This window comes from Sinocyclocheilus rhinocerous, unplaced genomic scaffold, assembly GCF_001515625.1.
Source record: "Sinocyclocheilus rhinocerous isolate Xijiao unplaced genomic scaffold, SAMN03320098_v1.1 scaffold561, whole genome shotgun sequence".
In the NCBI taxonomy this organism is placed as follows: Eukaryota; Metazoa; Chordata; class Actinopteri; order Cypriniformes; family Cyprinidae; genus Sinocyclocheilus; species Sinocyclocheilus rhinocerous.
Window position 1 is genome coordinate 620,259 of NW_015641041.1, and position 16,491 is coordinate 636,749.

The window sequence follows — 16,491 nt, forward strand, 5'->3', positions numbered from 1 at the left end:
TCCAGCTATTTTTAGCTGTACAAAACAGTTCGTTTTGCTGCTTGATATTGAAAATTGGTGTGCCTTACCATATTGTTTTAATGTATTATCTTAACTATGAACACACTGGTTTGTAGTATTCTTGTCGTTATTTACCTATAGCGGTTAATGATCCGGAAGTCTCGCCCATAGGCTTACTTCCGCGTTGAAGAAAAAGGTGGATAGACCAATTTGGAATAGACGTCACAGTTACGTCACTTGCAGCTGCGCGCGCGTAGTGGGTGGCAGAAAAACCAAGTGGAGGGAAACGGGTAAAATCCATGGAATAAGAGAAAAAATGTATTGTTGTGCCTTCGGATGTTAGAATCGGAATGCAAATCATTTTTATATAACACTGTCGTCAAAGACGCCATTTGAAGCTAAACGCAGACGTTTAAACGGACAGACTATGGATGAAACCTGCTATGATTACCCTACTTTTAAAGCATACATTTGATTTAAACAATAGGTCTATATAATATTCATATAGGGGACATATTGTATTAGCCCTACAGTTGAAATACATGCATGAAATACTATTTAAACCTATAACATTTTACATAACATTTAACTATTTTATTTCACAATTCTGACTTTTTTTCTTGCAAATGCAAGTTTATATCTCATAGTTCGGACTTTATAACTTGATTAAACTCAACAATTGCGAGTTTGTCAATTCTGAGGAAAAAAAGCCAGAAGTGTGGGATTATAAACTAAAAAGAAAGAATGACGAGAGATTTTTCTTACCAGAATTGTGAGATATAATCTCGGAAATTGCAAAAAACTGTCATTTTCTGCCACCAGATAGACTCCGCCCACAAAAAACCTCATCACTGTTTGCAAACACTGAAATTGAAAAGAAAGAAAGAAAGAAAGAAAAAAACACTACAAGAACAAAATCCGTCAGAATATTGTGATAAAGCAAATATGTATAATAAATTAATAAAATGCTGTATCCTATCCAAATGTTTTAACATATATATTTTTTTAATATACAACATGTAAACCATATTTTAAACAAACATATTAAAATGTTTTTCTGCTTATGAAACCTCATATTATTAACTGGTTTAAAATGAAAATTGTGTGTGTGTTTGTGTTAATATATATAAGACTAATGACTTTTACTAAGAACTTTTTGTAGCCGTAGCCTATTAAGCACGTTGTTAGTTTGTCCAGCAGAGGGCGTTTATTTAACATGTAATATGTTGAGAATCAGATTTGATTTAATCGTGTGCAGTCTGTGGTTTTACTGTGCGAGGTTTATTGGTGTGTATCTCTTCTCTAGCATGTGAAATGATGTTTTTTACTGTGTGAAATCACTGATGTGCCCTACAGTCAACTCTGTTTGGGAACTGTACATTCAAATGTACAGTATACACTGCTCCGGGTGTGTGTGTTCACTGCTGTGTGTGTGCACTAAGGATGGGTTAAATGCAGAGCATTAATTCCTAGTATGGGTAACCATACTTGGCCACATGTCACGTCACTTAAATCCACATGCAAATTGCTCTTTGCTATCCTAATGCCCAGTTTCACCAAACCTCAAACAAATTTGCCATTTGCCAGTCATTCTTTTGTGCAGTTTTATGAATAATGTTTAACAGAACTTGCTTCTTTCAGCAGTCAATGTAAACCTGAGAAAGTGAGCATTTCATGTGTCATAGTTCTGTCCTCTGATGTTAATTATAAACCAAAACTCAAGGTTTCTAAAGTCAAACACTCCACTGGTCTGTGTGCATGTACTGCAGTTCACCAACCTGTGGACTTTTTAATGTGTGTGTGTGTGTGTGTGTGTGTGATTTTCTGTTTGATGTCATGTGTATTTTCATCTTAAAGGAATAGTTCACCCAAAAATGAAAATGTGCTCTCAGGCCTTCCTAGATGAGTTTGTTTCTTCATCAGAACAGATATGGAGAAATGTATTACATGCATTACATCACTTGCTCACCAGTGGATCCTCTGCAGTGAATGGGTGCCGTCAGAATGAACGTCCAAACAGCTGATAAAAACATCACAATAATCCACAAGTAACCACTGACATATTTGTTTTGAACTGCTTTTGCTTGTAAACAGTGCTTGATTCGTGCATATTTCTCTCCTGATTCAGATGAGACAACTTTTTCACTGGAGAAAGCAATATCAGGGACTACAGATTGGTAGTTTGGCAAGAAGCGACTGTTTAATGCTAAAACACCTTAATGATGGATTTGTGTCTTACAAACATGCAGCGTTTTGCTTTACAAGATGTTAACTGATGGACTGGAGTGCTGTGGATTATTGTGATGTTTTTATCAGCTGTTTGGACGTTCATTCTGACGGCACCCATTCACTGCAGAGCATCCACTGGTGAGCAAGAAATGTGATGCTTAATTTTTCCAAATCTACATATGGTGAGTACATTTTCCAGCAAATTTTCATTTTTGGGGTGAAATATTCCTTAAGGAATTTTTCATCAAAAATGTTAAATTTTATTATAATCCACTCACCTTCATGTCTCTTTCTTTCATGTAGAACAAAAAGGAGCAGAATGTCCAGACAGTGACCACAGCTGTCAAGTAGACCAGAGTTTATTGAATAACAACTGGTCTGTTTGTAAACAGATGACTTGGAATATAGAACATGAGATGCATAGACTATGTTTATGATGCTTTTATGATGCTATTTGTGTTATTTTTGGAGCTTGACAATCTCTGGTCCCCATCGACTTTCATTTTGTACAGAATAAAGAAAGCTATTAGAGTTTGGAACGATGTGAGGGTGAGTAAACGGTTACATTTTTATTCTTAAATAACCAGGTAAAAAACCCATCCATCCTGATTTTAGACTGATCAGGAAGAGTAAAGTGTGTTTGCAGGCCGGAGTCATGCTCCATATCTAGTGACATACAAACCTGACCAATGTTCCACCCTGTTGCTCTTCTTTCACTTCGTTCTTTGAAGATGCTTCTCCTTGATCATACAGGGTTACAGAACTGGATCAGGAACAGGAATTTGCTTACATCCCTAAACAAACGTCACAATACAGCATACATGTTCTGATATAAATGCAGAGGTTATATCGATTTAAGCCAGGCATGCCCCTTTAAACCCATTTTCTGCTTTGCCAATATATGGTGCATAAAGGTTGGCAATAAAATGGTTGATAATGAAGGGAGGACTTTCAATAAACCAATAAACCAAATGTTATCTTGCTCCAGGTAGTCAATTTTTAAGGTAGAAATGTTTCTGGTATAGTGCACCAGGTGGAGGATACATGTTTTAGCTGGAGAAAAGCAAAACAAATCTGATTTATATTTGTTAGTGAAGATTTACATTTAAATGATTTGCATTCATATGCAGTAAATTACTTGTATGTTGCGGAAATGCACAAATGCATTGTGTGAAAGTGAAATTGATATAAAAATAGAGTATACAGGTGCAGCACCTTTAAAGAATATTTGAATTATTCAATGTTTTTTTAATGCAATATTAAGTATTATTTACATGTTTACTTAATGTTACATAGGTCTGTGCATTTATTTATTTATTGTTTTACATTTTTAGTATATCTGTAAATAATGGATAGTCATTCGGTCTCAACGTAAAATTTAAATAAATTGCTTAAATGCATTGTGTGACATTGAAATGGATATGAATAAAGTAGATACGGATGCAGCACCTTTAGAAAATATTGCAATTATTCAATGTTAGTTTTGAGTATTATCAATAAAAAATATTTTTTTATTCCGTGTTTAATATTTTCTACCTTTTTACTTAATGTTTACTTTTACTTAATAATATGCTGTTTTGTTTATGTATTGTAATAGCAGTAAAGAATGCAATAAATATCCTCCAGTCGTTATCCAAAAAGCATATTTTTTTGGAAGAGAAGTGAGTGAATTTTATGTAAACATTCCTTTCATAATGTGTACAAAAGAATAAGAAGTTATTCATGTCCTTTTTTTTTTTTTTTTTTTTTTTTTAACCAAACGGGGGGAGATCCTTTAAATATTCCATGACTAAAATGTTTTGTATATGTTCCAGAAACACTGCATTAAAAGGGCATGCGTTCATATGCAGGCTCCGCCCCCTCTCGCGCGGCAGGTAGCGTTACGAGCGCGAAGCACCTGTCACTCTCGCTCGAGCGCAACTGTTGCAACGTTCTAGACTTTTTGTCATCACCTTTATTTTTTGGTTTGACATTTTTGTCTGTATCAGCAAAGTCGCCTTGGCTACCCAAAACCCTCCGTGTTTGGAGCAAAGTTCACCTCTGTGAGAAGACAGATTGAGATGGAGCCTTGAAGAAGAGTTTACCGCAAGCCTTTCTGGAAACGGGAGGAATTATCGGCGAACTGAAGAACGGGACCATAGATTCTCTCTGCTGAGGGTAAGAGCGCGTTTCTATACGCTATCAACCCAAGGTCACCACTGAGAACGACGCTACGCGTCAAAACTAGAACGCGTCCGTTATAAGGAGCGCTTGCTTGCGTTGTTTTACTTCTGAAGCGTCACGTCCGCTCTTATTTGAGTTTTAATATGAACGGAACGCAATTAAGTGGAAATTTGCTTTGGTCAGTCACTGAAGTTCTTCAACGTATCTAGCCTATAAATAGAGGATGTACACTTTAAAATGATTTTGAAGTTGTAAACAAACATTACTGGAGTGTTTTACAAGAACATAATATTTCAGTCTTTCTAGTTAAAAATGTAATGTTTAATTCAACTTTAGCTTTCTTTATAATTTATTATAGCAATTTCTTTGTTGATTTGTTTTTCACTTTTCACCTTTTTTCAGTGTACTGTATGACATTAACAAATGCCATTTCATTTTATTTAATGTCTAGGCGTGGTTTATTAAAGCGTTCTATGATAGGCTATATAAATAGCAAGAACCGCCTTACCAGGTTTGTGGATTATTAAAGTGATGTTTTAAACTTTCAGTACTAATTCTTTAGCAGACATAATATCACTGGTTCTTGAGTCATCCCTGATAGCACACGTACATCACGGAGATGTCTATTTGACGTCTGCATTTACATCTGCAAGATGTATTTTTTAGAGTTTGCTCACCTGCGATACGTCTATATCTAGGACGTTTCCTATCTGATGTCAAATAGACGTTTAGAAGATGTCTTTAAGATGTTTATGATTTAGAATGCATGTAAAACTGACATCTTAAAGACGTCTATCAGATGTTTGTACACAGCAGATGCTTTCCAGATGAAGCGATCTTTAACAGACATCTTGCAGACGTACGTGTGCTATCTGGGATGCAACTAAACGTCAAAATTTTACTTGCCAAGATATAAACAAGTCTGAGGTAACATTCAATAGATGGAGCTAAAAATCATCCTGAAATCCAGTGGTCTCAATTAATTAATTTATTGAACAAGTATATCGCATGCAAACGTAAGTGAATATCTCTGAACAACTTAAAATAATAAAAAATAGTTTCTTGAGAACTAATGTCCTGGAACTCAAAAATCAGTGATGTATTGCTTAACAAATCTGGTTTTGCAACTTATGTTTGACTACAGTTGACTGGCAATATTTGGAATGATAATCAGATATATGTGTGCCATTTATATTCCCAATAGTTGTTATCTTTTGAAAAGTAGTATTTGTTTGGAAAACATTTGACATTCAGGATCCGTTCCAGGTGGACGTGACCGCATTTTCAAACAACAGCAATGACAGCTTGACCCGAGTGCTTGATCAATCCCAAATCTAAACCTTCTTCTGACATCAGTCTGGCAAACAAGCACATAAACGTCCCTCTTGATCACAATACAAGACAAACACAATCATTCACAGAAACCATTATCATCATTTAGGATGGGGAATAAAAGCTTTTAGCTGACACAAGCTTTTTGCTCGTGTTTGATTCGCATTATAAAGCCAATTCACCCCTGCAGGGCAAAGGTCCCGCAGACATTATCTCCGTTCGCCCATCTGTTTGAGGAGACATTACTTCATTTACTGAAGTCAATATAGGTGAGCTTAATGGTCATGGAGGCTTGACTTTTTTGTTTATAGCTTTTAAAGCTCGCACAGATCAGAGGTTCGATTCAAACTAGGTTTTGTGGTTTTATTCAGGCCTGGGATCTGATTGGCTGAGGTCACCCGGAAACGTTAATTGATTGGTCACTGTAATTCCTCCCACATCGATGAATCAATCTACTGTCCTGATGATGCCTAAAAATTAGCACAATAGAGCAGGTGAAGTGGAGACAGTCATCAGAGGCTGATTGTTTTTGCTAGGTCACCTAAGTGAAAGCAAATTAAATTACATATGTTCTTTGTCTTTCTGTGGCTTGTTGTTGCACGTTTGCTTGGGAACCGAGGTGGTCATTAACATATGATTTCTCAGGTTTAGATCTTACAGATATGTGTTTTTGTGCATGTGTGGTCTTGATCGGCCACTTCATGCATGTTTTAGTGACTGTCAGACAGTTGAACTGATTTGCTTTGAATTAATATAGTAATTTGCTCACAGGATGTTAATTGTAATTACAGGAAGAGGAATTGTAGTGAATTGTACACAGTCATACAACAGCAATTTTCTTACTACAAAAAACAAACAAACAATTGCATCATTAATTGACTAATTTTGCTAATTTATTTCCTTATATGCATTTACAGTAAATACTATCAAAACAATTAAGTCATTTTAATTTTGCAATACAGCACCAAAAAATGACAACTACATTGTTTTCAAAAATATTTTTAATCCACTGATTATATGCCGATTTTTAAAGTAAATTAAAGCATTCTGTTTTCAAATTTTGGTCCATAAAATCCCTAAAGTATTATTAAATTATACAAAAAAAGTAAAAAAATTATATATACGATAAAGGTGATTCATACTAAATAAATGGGATTATTAAAAACTGAATTTCCTTTTAGTTTCATTGTTTTAATTCTATAAATCCTTGCATTCAAATTCAAATTGTAGTTCTGTATTCTGTCTGCTACCTCGATACAAATTCAGTTCAAATACAGGAATTATTAATGCATTCTCAAATCATTTCTGAATAGGGCACAACCCTGGTGTCAAATCTGATAGTAAACCTGTCGAGCTGTTCTTGGAAAACTTTTAATCATAATTTTTTTTTCAATGAAGAATGTGTGTTTGTTGAGAGCCTGATTTTTGCACGTTTCCAAATCCCCATAAATCCCTTTGGGCATAAGTGCTGACGTTTGTTTATCATGCATGGAAACTTATAGTGGTGGGCAGCTGGTCAAGCGTGAAACCACTACAGAGACATTCCTGATGACTTTTAGTACAAATGTGTTTCTTTGTGTACTCACTGTTGTGAAATGACACATTCTGTCTTTAGTATTAAAAAAAATATATCAACATCAATCCTCTAATTTATTATTGCAATGCTCTTTTCAAGGACTCTAGACTTTGCTCGTTGTTGACACTTCTTCAGATACACACACACATGCTGACTGCACTAATGTTCTCCACGATGGCACATTTTGCTGTTCCTTGCTTTAGTTTGTCAATATCCACAACGGAGAAATGATTGTGATTGTCCTCAATTAAGATTTGTCTCATTTGCTCTTTAATGTCTAATGGAGAGTTTAGTTTCATCTAAAGCGTAAGTGTCTCCAGTGATCTCACATGTGTCTATTCTAGAGTTTCAGTAGAAATCTCAACCATGTCTCAAATTGTACTCAGATTTGTCTGCAATCAAACTTAAAATTTTTAATATGATCTTTATAAGAACTTACCCACCCTTAAGCCATCCTAGGTGACTTTCTTCTTTCAGATGAATACAATCAGAGTTATATTAAAAATGTCCTGGCTCTTCCAAGCTTTATAATGGCAGTGAATGGGGGTCAGTGGATGGATGCACTGGAGCTTATGCTACGCCTACATCATCCGCTGGAACGCCACACTTTCATGTACGCGCGTACAACAGTTAGCGGAAGCTAGAGATTACGGTTTATAAAGTATTAAATATGGATATTTTTCTTACATAAATGCATCGCTTCACATCAGAAGGCCTTTATTAAGCCCCAAAGCCGTGTTGAGCACTTTTTATGATGGATGGATGCACTTTTTTGGGCTTCAAAATCTTGACCCCCATTCACTGCCATTATAAAGCTTGGAAGACCCAGGATTATTGGAGTTTTTAATAAACTGTATTTGTCTGAAAGAAGAAAGTCGTATACACCTAGGATGGCTTGAGGGTGAGTAAATCATGAGGTAATTTTCATTTTTGGGTGAACTATCCCCTTAATGTGAAATCTTCCAAGATCACATGATCTGCTATGTACATTCATTTTCCTAGCTAACGCAAATATGTTCTAAGAACGTCTCGCTAACATTCCCATTAAGTTATGAAAACATTACTTCTGAATGTTCTTTGAACATTTCTTTTTTTTTTAGAAATAAAACATCCCATTAGCAATGCATAAATACAGCTTTTGCACTGTCGGTTTGAGAACATTATTAAAGACCAGACTACTCTAAACAAATGTTCTATTAACATTACTGGAAGAATGCTTGTTCATAACTTTGAGAGAACATTGCCAGAACATTAGCCAAAGTTCTGAGAATGTTCCTTGTTAGTTGGGTTACTCTAAATGAAAACTACTCCTTTGTGTTTTTATTTTTCCTCAAACATTTTAGGAGAAACATCTGAGAGAAAAGCTTTTCTCAGTAAAACACATTTTGTCTTCAATTATTTTCATATTGCATATTTTTCCTATTTTAATTTTTGTTTTGAAAGTATGGTAAAAACTGGTAAAATGTACCAACAATCACATTTAAAAAATATACACTTTTTGATATACCATTAAAAAAAAAAAAATAGGTAGCCCATCTGAATTAGGACATTTAGGCTATCCATCTAATAGTAGCTACTACCATACTACCAAAATCTTATTAACAGTAGAAGTTAAATCTTACTGTAGTCTTCAAATCTGGGTACTGTCTTACGTTTTAAAATCACAAAGGGAGTTTGGTTCCATCAGGCTAACGTGACAGTCACGACTCATGCAGCTGTAAGGTTTTCTTTTTCTTTTGTTTTTACTCGCGATCTTTACAACACGCATTACATTACGTATTTCATGGCACACTCGTTTTATGCGTATTTGGCGCCACCTATTGTTGTGGGTGTATTATTGACATGTCAAAGTCTAGACCCTGAATATAAGACGACCGCGTTTTTTCAGATGTATTTTCAAGAAAAAAATATCGTCTTATATTCGGGACAATACGGTACGTTTTCTTCTGGCAGGTTTTGCAGTGTGGGAACTGAACTCTGATGCAGTGATCGATTAGCGTTAGATCAGGTTGTTGGATTGACGCTGTTCAGATGCTTGTTTTGGCTCAAACCTTCATGATATGTTCAAATATGAAGCTGAAATCATGCTTGACCTGGCATGAAACAAGTTTGGCTGTGTTTTGCAGTTTTTAATAACCTGGACCATTATAAACTATAGTGGCACTACTTCATATGTAATGTATATATTAATGTGTTTTGAAGTTAAACAGTAATTTACCGAACACAGAGCAGTACATCTGGAGAAATGCAGATCAACAAATGCAAACTCTGGCCATTAAACAAAACAGCCTGGACAAACAAAGCTAAAACCCAAATGAAAGGTGGAGTGGGTGGAACCAACAATGAGTGCTTAAGGTTAAAAACAAGTCCAGGAGTGGTGGAGGCATGTGACGCGGCCTTAAATAGCCACATTGTGAGAGGAAATTTGGAATCAGCCCCAAAATGCCAGTCCATTCAACCGCTCAGGTGTGTCAAATACCACAGGACGTGAGTCAATGAACCTGCAGTCTGTATAAACCTGGAATAAAGAGAGCAGCCATTTAAACTCACCTTGATAAAACATGAGCTATTTGAACAGATGACACAATATACTACCAGTGCATTACATCTAATAAAATAAACAATAGCGTTACAGCAATCATTTTTATGCAAAGTAATGCTAACCTGGACAAGATTTATGTATGATGCTATAATTCATGTATAATATTACAAAGTAATATTATATTCTTTTGAACATTTTATTCATCAAAGAATCCTGAAAAAAAAATGTACCATGATTTACACAAAAATATTAAGCAGCACAACTGTTTTCAGTGTTGATGAGAAGAAATGTTTCTTGAGCAGCAAATCAGCATATTAGAATGATTTCTGAAGGATCATGTGACGCTGAAGACTGGAGTAATGATGCTGAAAATTCAGCTTTGCATCACAGGAATAAATTACATTTTACAATATATTCAAATAGAAAACAGTTATTTCAAAATGTAATAATATTTCACAATATTACTGTTTTTTTAAATTAAATAAATGGAGCTTTGGTGAAAAAAAATCTTACTCCCAAAATATACCCAACACTCTCAGAAAAAAAGGTACAAAAGCTGTCACTGGGGCGGTACCTTTTCAAAAAGGTACACCTTTGTCCCTTTTAGGTACTAAAATGTACACTTTAGGTACTTAAATGTATCTTTAAGGTACCGATATGGACTCTTTAGTTACAAAGGAGTGCCTTTTGAAAAGGTACCGCCCCAGTGACAGCTTTTGTATCTTTTTTTCTGAGAGTGAAACATACAGAACCTTCACAGATTTGCATAATAAAAGAGCAAATCTTATCTGATAATATTGTGGAAGCTATCAGTTGGTAAGGCAGGACTAGTCAGAAAGGTGATGTTTTTAGTGTGGGGTCAATCACTGCTGTTTTTCCTCACCGTCAGACACCCAGGTGACCAGCAGGTGTTTTTTATAGACCAATTTCAGTGTTTGCAAACAGTGATGATGGGTTTTTTGTGGGCGGAGTCTATCTGGTGGCAGAAAATGACAGTTTTAACGTAGCAGTCTATTCAAGCCATGGAATAAAAGAATAAAAAAATTAATTTTGAGTTTATATTTCACAATTTTGACTTTTTTCTTGCAATTCCGAGATTATAGTCTCACAATTCTGGTAAGAAAAATCAACTCGTCATTCTTTCTTTTTAGTTTATAATCCCACACTTCTGGCTTTTTTTCCTCAGAATTGAGAAACTCGCAATTGTTGACTTGAATAAAGTTATAAAGTCCGAACTAGGAGATATAAACTTGCATTAGCAAGAAAAAAAAGTCAGAATGAATAGATAAAATAGGTAAATGTTACTAAAACCTGTCTGTTTATTTAATTAACAGATATGGGTGTCATGCCATAACATATTTTTAATGCGTCTGACTTTATATTTAATGTGAACACTGCAAAAAGAGAAAATATGTAAATGTTATAGGTTTAAATAGTATTTCATGCATGTATTTCAACTGTAGGGCTAATACAATATGTCCCCTATGAATATTATATAGGCCTATTGCTTAAATCAAATTTATGCTTAAAAGTAGGGTAATCATAGCAGGTTTCATCCATAGTCTGTCCGTTTAAAGGTCTGCGTTTAGCTTCAAATGGCGTCTTTGACGACAGTGTTATATAAAATTTATTTGCATTCCGATTCTGACATCCGAAGGCACAACAATACATTTTTTCGCTTATTCCATGGACTTTACCCGTTTCCCTCCACTTGTTCCCAGTGCACAGCTGCAAGTGACGTAACTGTGACGTCTCCTCCAAATTGGTCTATTCAAAGTGGGATTGTCTTTTGCTGTGAATAAGTGTTGTAGTTTGCCTGCGGTGACTAGTCATACTGCATGCAGAGTAGACAGTTTCCTTCTTCATATAACAGTGACAATCTTTCTAGAACGGTTATCTTTTTTTCTTAGCTATTTTAGATTTAGTATTTTTAATGTCAGTGGTTTAATGGATGAATCAATGTGAAAAGCAATTTATTGTAGTGGTTTAGGACACTAATACTCTGAAGTAAATGGGTGTAGAAAAAATTTTTACTCAGAAGTTGCTAGTAAGTTTGACAAATAATTACAAATAAACAGCAAGTTATATAGTATTTTACATAAAACTAGAAAGTAGAAACATTGAAATTCTATTATCTTGTAAAACACACTCCAATAATCTTTATTGAAAACTTATTTTGTTTCTTAACAGAATCTTACCAGCAATTTCCTCATTTCTCCAGTTTTTAAAAGTTGTGTAAATGTTATGACAAAAAATAATAAAATAATGTTTATGGAATGTTCTTATAACATTATTAATATTTGACATGTTCTCAATGTTGAGAGGAAACATTCTTAAAATATAAAAAAATGGGTGTTTCAAACGTTGAGAGAACATTCATAATGTAACATTGTCATGACGTTTTCAAGATGATGAAATGGAATGTTTCTCTAATGTTTGAATAACCAAGAAGAAACCTACTTTAAATATAAAAATGGGTGTTTTATATGTTGAGAGAACCTTCAAATGTAACATTCTCAAATGATAGAATAGAATGTTCCTATAATAATCAAGAAGAAACGTCTTAATACAGAAAAATAGAAAAAAACCTGGATGTTTTGAATGTTTAAAAATATTTTCATATCTTAATGGGAATGTTAGCAAAACGTTCTCAGAACATATTTTTGTATTGAGTTCATAGTTGACATTGAATAACAAGCTATTCTGCTCGATGGATGTAGGTGTGAAACTCTTCCGTGTGGTATCAGCGCTTTGTGTTTGTATGATACTGATAAAACTTTACATAGTCAAATGCTTATGTGCAGAGCTTTCATATTGTTCTGAGAACAGCCTTTGATTTTCACTTTGCTTAAGGTTCAGGATTTCACTGATGTACCAGCTTTCAGATCATAGCATAGGGACTCAGTGTCCCATAGTTCTTGTGTGGCTCTAAATGGCCTGTTATATATAGTTTTATATGTAAGTTCCTGATTGGTCAAAGCGGGCGGTTTATTGTCTGGCTAAAGTGGTCTGTTGTAGTGTTTTTGTCTAGTTCTTTCTCTTTGAGCTGAATGGACAGGTAATGGACAGATTGCTTTCAATCGTAAAGCATTTTTTTTCTGTGTCTTTTGTGTGGATGACAGTGAGAACATTTGATGAGGTTCTTATCTGCTTTTTACACACAGACATCTCTGAATATCGACCAAATGGCAGTGTTAGCATCAATTTCACAGCAAGTTTGACATTTCTGTGCAGTTCATTATGTAAAAACAAAGGTAATTTGCTTTAATTTGGTTTTGAGTAGGAACTAAAGCATTGAAAAGTGAAGCTAAAATGTGTAGAGCAAGTAGAGTTCAAGTAAATGTTTAATGTGAACACATAACATCTTATGATTTTAAATTTTGTTTTGATGGAATGGACAGTTCATGTTATTCTTTAAGGGTTCAGGCTCATAGCATCAGTTCTGTTTTCTCCAAACAATCTCCGTGATACCGGATATCATCCAGATTAGGGCCAATGAATAAAACACCATGATAAGAGATACAGCACAGATTACAAGCTCTGGATGCGCAACTATGTAATTGAGAGGCACTGCAATAAAACCAGAGCGTTGCAATCTGTCTCACAAACTCATTTACACACGCACGTTTGACTAGGTATCTAAATAAGGGCATGCCATAGACTTTTATTGTTTTTATACTGTATAAAGCTATTTACTACACACTAACTCAAACCCATGACTGCAAAGAAAGCCGAGTTGTCTTTAAAATGAAAGCTTCCAGCTGCAAAGCATTTTTGAGTTCTCAACTTCAGTAATTGTGGCAACTAATTTGTTGGTTTGTTCACTCCAAACAACATTTTAAGTTAAATCAACTTTCCTCAGCACGTTTAAGCATTTGTTTAAATTTAAATAAAGGATTAAAGAAACTTCTGTTTTAACTTATTTAAATAGCAAATATTCGATTTAGCAAAAGGAACACTAATCACGGTAATGACTTTAAAAAAAATAAAACAATCAAAAACACTAATAGGTGTTTTATAAATGCTTTAATTCAGACACATCCTTACAATTAAATGTAGCCACACATCCTTACAATTCTCCATGATTTGACCAAACAAGCAAAATTAAGCCATTCAAGTGCATTCAAAGTTGTCTTTATTTACACTTTCTTGTAATTTCAACACTTTCTACATCAGATAGTTCATTCAAATTTTAAAATAGAGTTTGTCTGACAAAACAGAAGTTTTTTTTTTTTTTTACAGTGTTCCTTAAAAAGAGAATTTTGCATTTTAGACATTACTTAGACAATACTTTATTAATTGTTTTTCCAAATAACAAAGGGGGTTTTGTCAAATTTAGCTCAGGGGCAATTTTAAGCATGGACATTCAATCTGACCAAAAATATGCATATCTGTTTTTAAAAACAGTATGTATACCACAGTAAACATTACAAACGAGTAGTATGCTGCATTTGTCACATGACCTCATTACATGTTTAATTCAGCAAGTGTAAAATAAACAAGTAAATAAAGTCATTGTATAACACAGTATATATGTTTTTTTGCAGTTCTTTTTTTGCATTTTAATCCAATTTTTACGACATCTTTTTGTCAGTTTAATTAATAGACCAAGGTGGTTATGTTGAAAATTGCAGTTGATTTTGCTTTTGGTTTATTCGTTGCACTGGAAATGGAAGGTTGAGCGCATTGCATTGTGGGATACATAACCTTAGATAGTGTGCTCCGGTTATATACTGCACATTTTGGCAAATGTAGAAGGTCTTCGAGGTGTGACATGCATTCAGAAAATTTGCATGTTTTACACAGCATCCTTACTGCATACTGCAGAAATAGTAGTATGGTATGACTTGAATGATTGTTGAGATTCTGAAACCAGTGAATGTGGATTTGAGGAGGAAACCTTACTGAAATGAGTCATGATATTTTAATTCAGTGATTCCAGGTAATGGGAAAGACAGCCCTTGGCATCAGTCAGACTGTCTGCTGTACCTCTGACACACCTTCCTCGAGGGATTTAAAAGCAGGTGCACATCACAAACACAAGTTCAAAGTCCTTTTATGTTGATCCTCATCTCATTCTGGAAGTGACTTTAATATTTTATGGTTATACTACTATGATGGCCATACTGTTATGATTGAGTGTACGTGACTTTCATATCATGTCCATGTTTAGTCTATAGTCCACATCCACTCAGCTGATGATGTTCATGTTGTTTGTCATTTATTGAGGTCATTGTGTTAATTATACAATGACTTTTCAGGGCCTCTGACTTTTGTTTAGGGTGGATTAAAGCCTAATTATATATATTAGAAATATATAGGCATCCCTCATATCAGTATTTCACATTATTGAACATCAGCTAGAATGCCACTAACATGCAAATAAAGTTAAAAAAATAAAGTTTTTTTTTCTAGGGATTTTACGCGCATATTTTATTAGCGAGTTCAGTTATAAACACACACACGCAGAGGTTCTCCGGTGATCCAGAAACACACATGCCCTCTCATCAGTTAATTGCCGAGCCAGGGAGTTTATTTGTGTGTAAAGCCTCAGAGTGTGTAATTAAGCATCTGAAAAATGTCCGCGTCCCGAGGAAAGGCAGGTCTTGTTTCAGGCTGGGCTGCCAGCCTGCTGTTGTCTGCTCCAGCATCTTTACGGGACAGCGGACAGCAGAGCATGTACAACCAAAACAACACTGCGGTTCATCACACCCCGGTACCGTGGTAAAACAGGCTTAGTGAGGCATCTGATACACTTCATAAACTCAGATAGTGATATACAACACACGAAAACTGTCTGTGTAACAGGAAACATTCCAAAACCTTGGGCTAACGTTGTGTAAATGTTGCGTATATGTTTTTAATTGTTCCTAAAATATTAATGGAATGTCCGTTTGATATTAATTTAATGCAAGTTCTCACAATGAAATGTTAAAGTTTTTTCCCAAATAATTTTTTTTTTGAATATTTTTGTGGATGGCATGATTTTGAAACAGTACACTCTAAATAATGCTGGGTTGTTTCAATCCAACTTTGGGTCAAATATGGACTAACCCAACTTTTGGGTTACAAATGTAAATTACATTTTTAACCCAAAAGTTGGGTTAGTCCATATTTGACCCAAAGTTGGATTGAAACAACCCAGCATTTTTTTAGAGTGTAGTTTTGGTTGTTCCAACTCTAAATTCTGAGGGTATGAAGCCGATGTAAAATGCTGATAAATGTTATGCTAACGTTTAAATGACGTTATTCTCAAATTACGAAAACTGGGTAGTTTAATGTTACTATAATCAACATCGAGTGATTAGAAAACGTTGTGTAAATGTTGTGTATATGTTTTTAAATATTCCTAATATGTTAATGAAACATCCTTATGTTATTAGTATTTGCTGCAAACAAATATTATTTGAGAAAACATTTGACCTGTTTTCCCACTCACAAAAAATGATTAATCCCTAAATTCATCAGTTTTTAGTTAAATACTGATAAATGTTATGCTAATGTTAAAATTAAGAAAACTTTGGGTTAATGTTGTATAAATGTTGTGTATATGTTTTTAAAATGTTCCTAAAATGTTAATTTTGATGTTAGCATTTAAAGGCAGAGTAAGTGATTTCTGGTAGCCAATGTTGATATTTGAAATCACCAA

General features: G+C 34.6%; 1 protein-coding gene across 1 annotated transcript in view; it reads left to right on the forward strand.

Moving 5' to 3' along the window:
* Nucleotides 1–4,132: 4,132 nt before the first annotated feature.
* Nucleotides 4,133–16,491, forward strand: part of LOC107754338 (epidermal growth factor receptor kinase substrate 8-like protein 2) — a 44,713-nt gene continuing 32,354 nt past the window's right edge. Inside the window, exon 1 of the mRNA XM_016570751.1 lies at nt 4,133–4,386. The gene's annotated coding sequence lies outside the window, so the exon portion shown is untranslated. The remainder of the gene's footprint in view (nt 4,387–16,491) is intronic.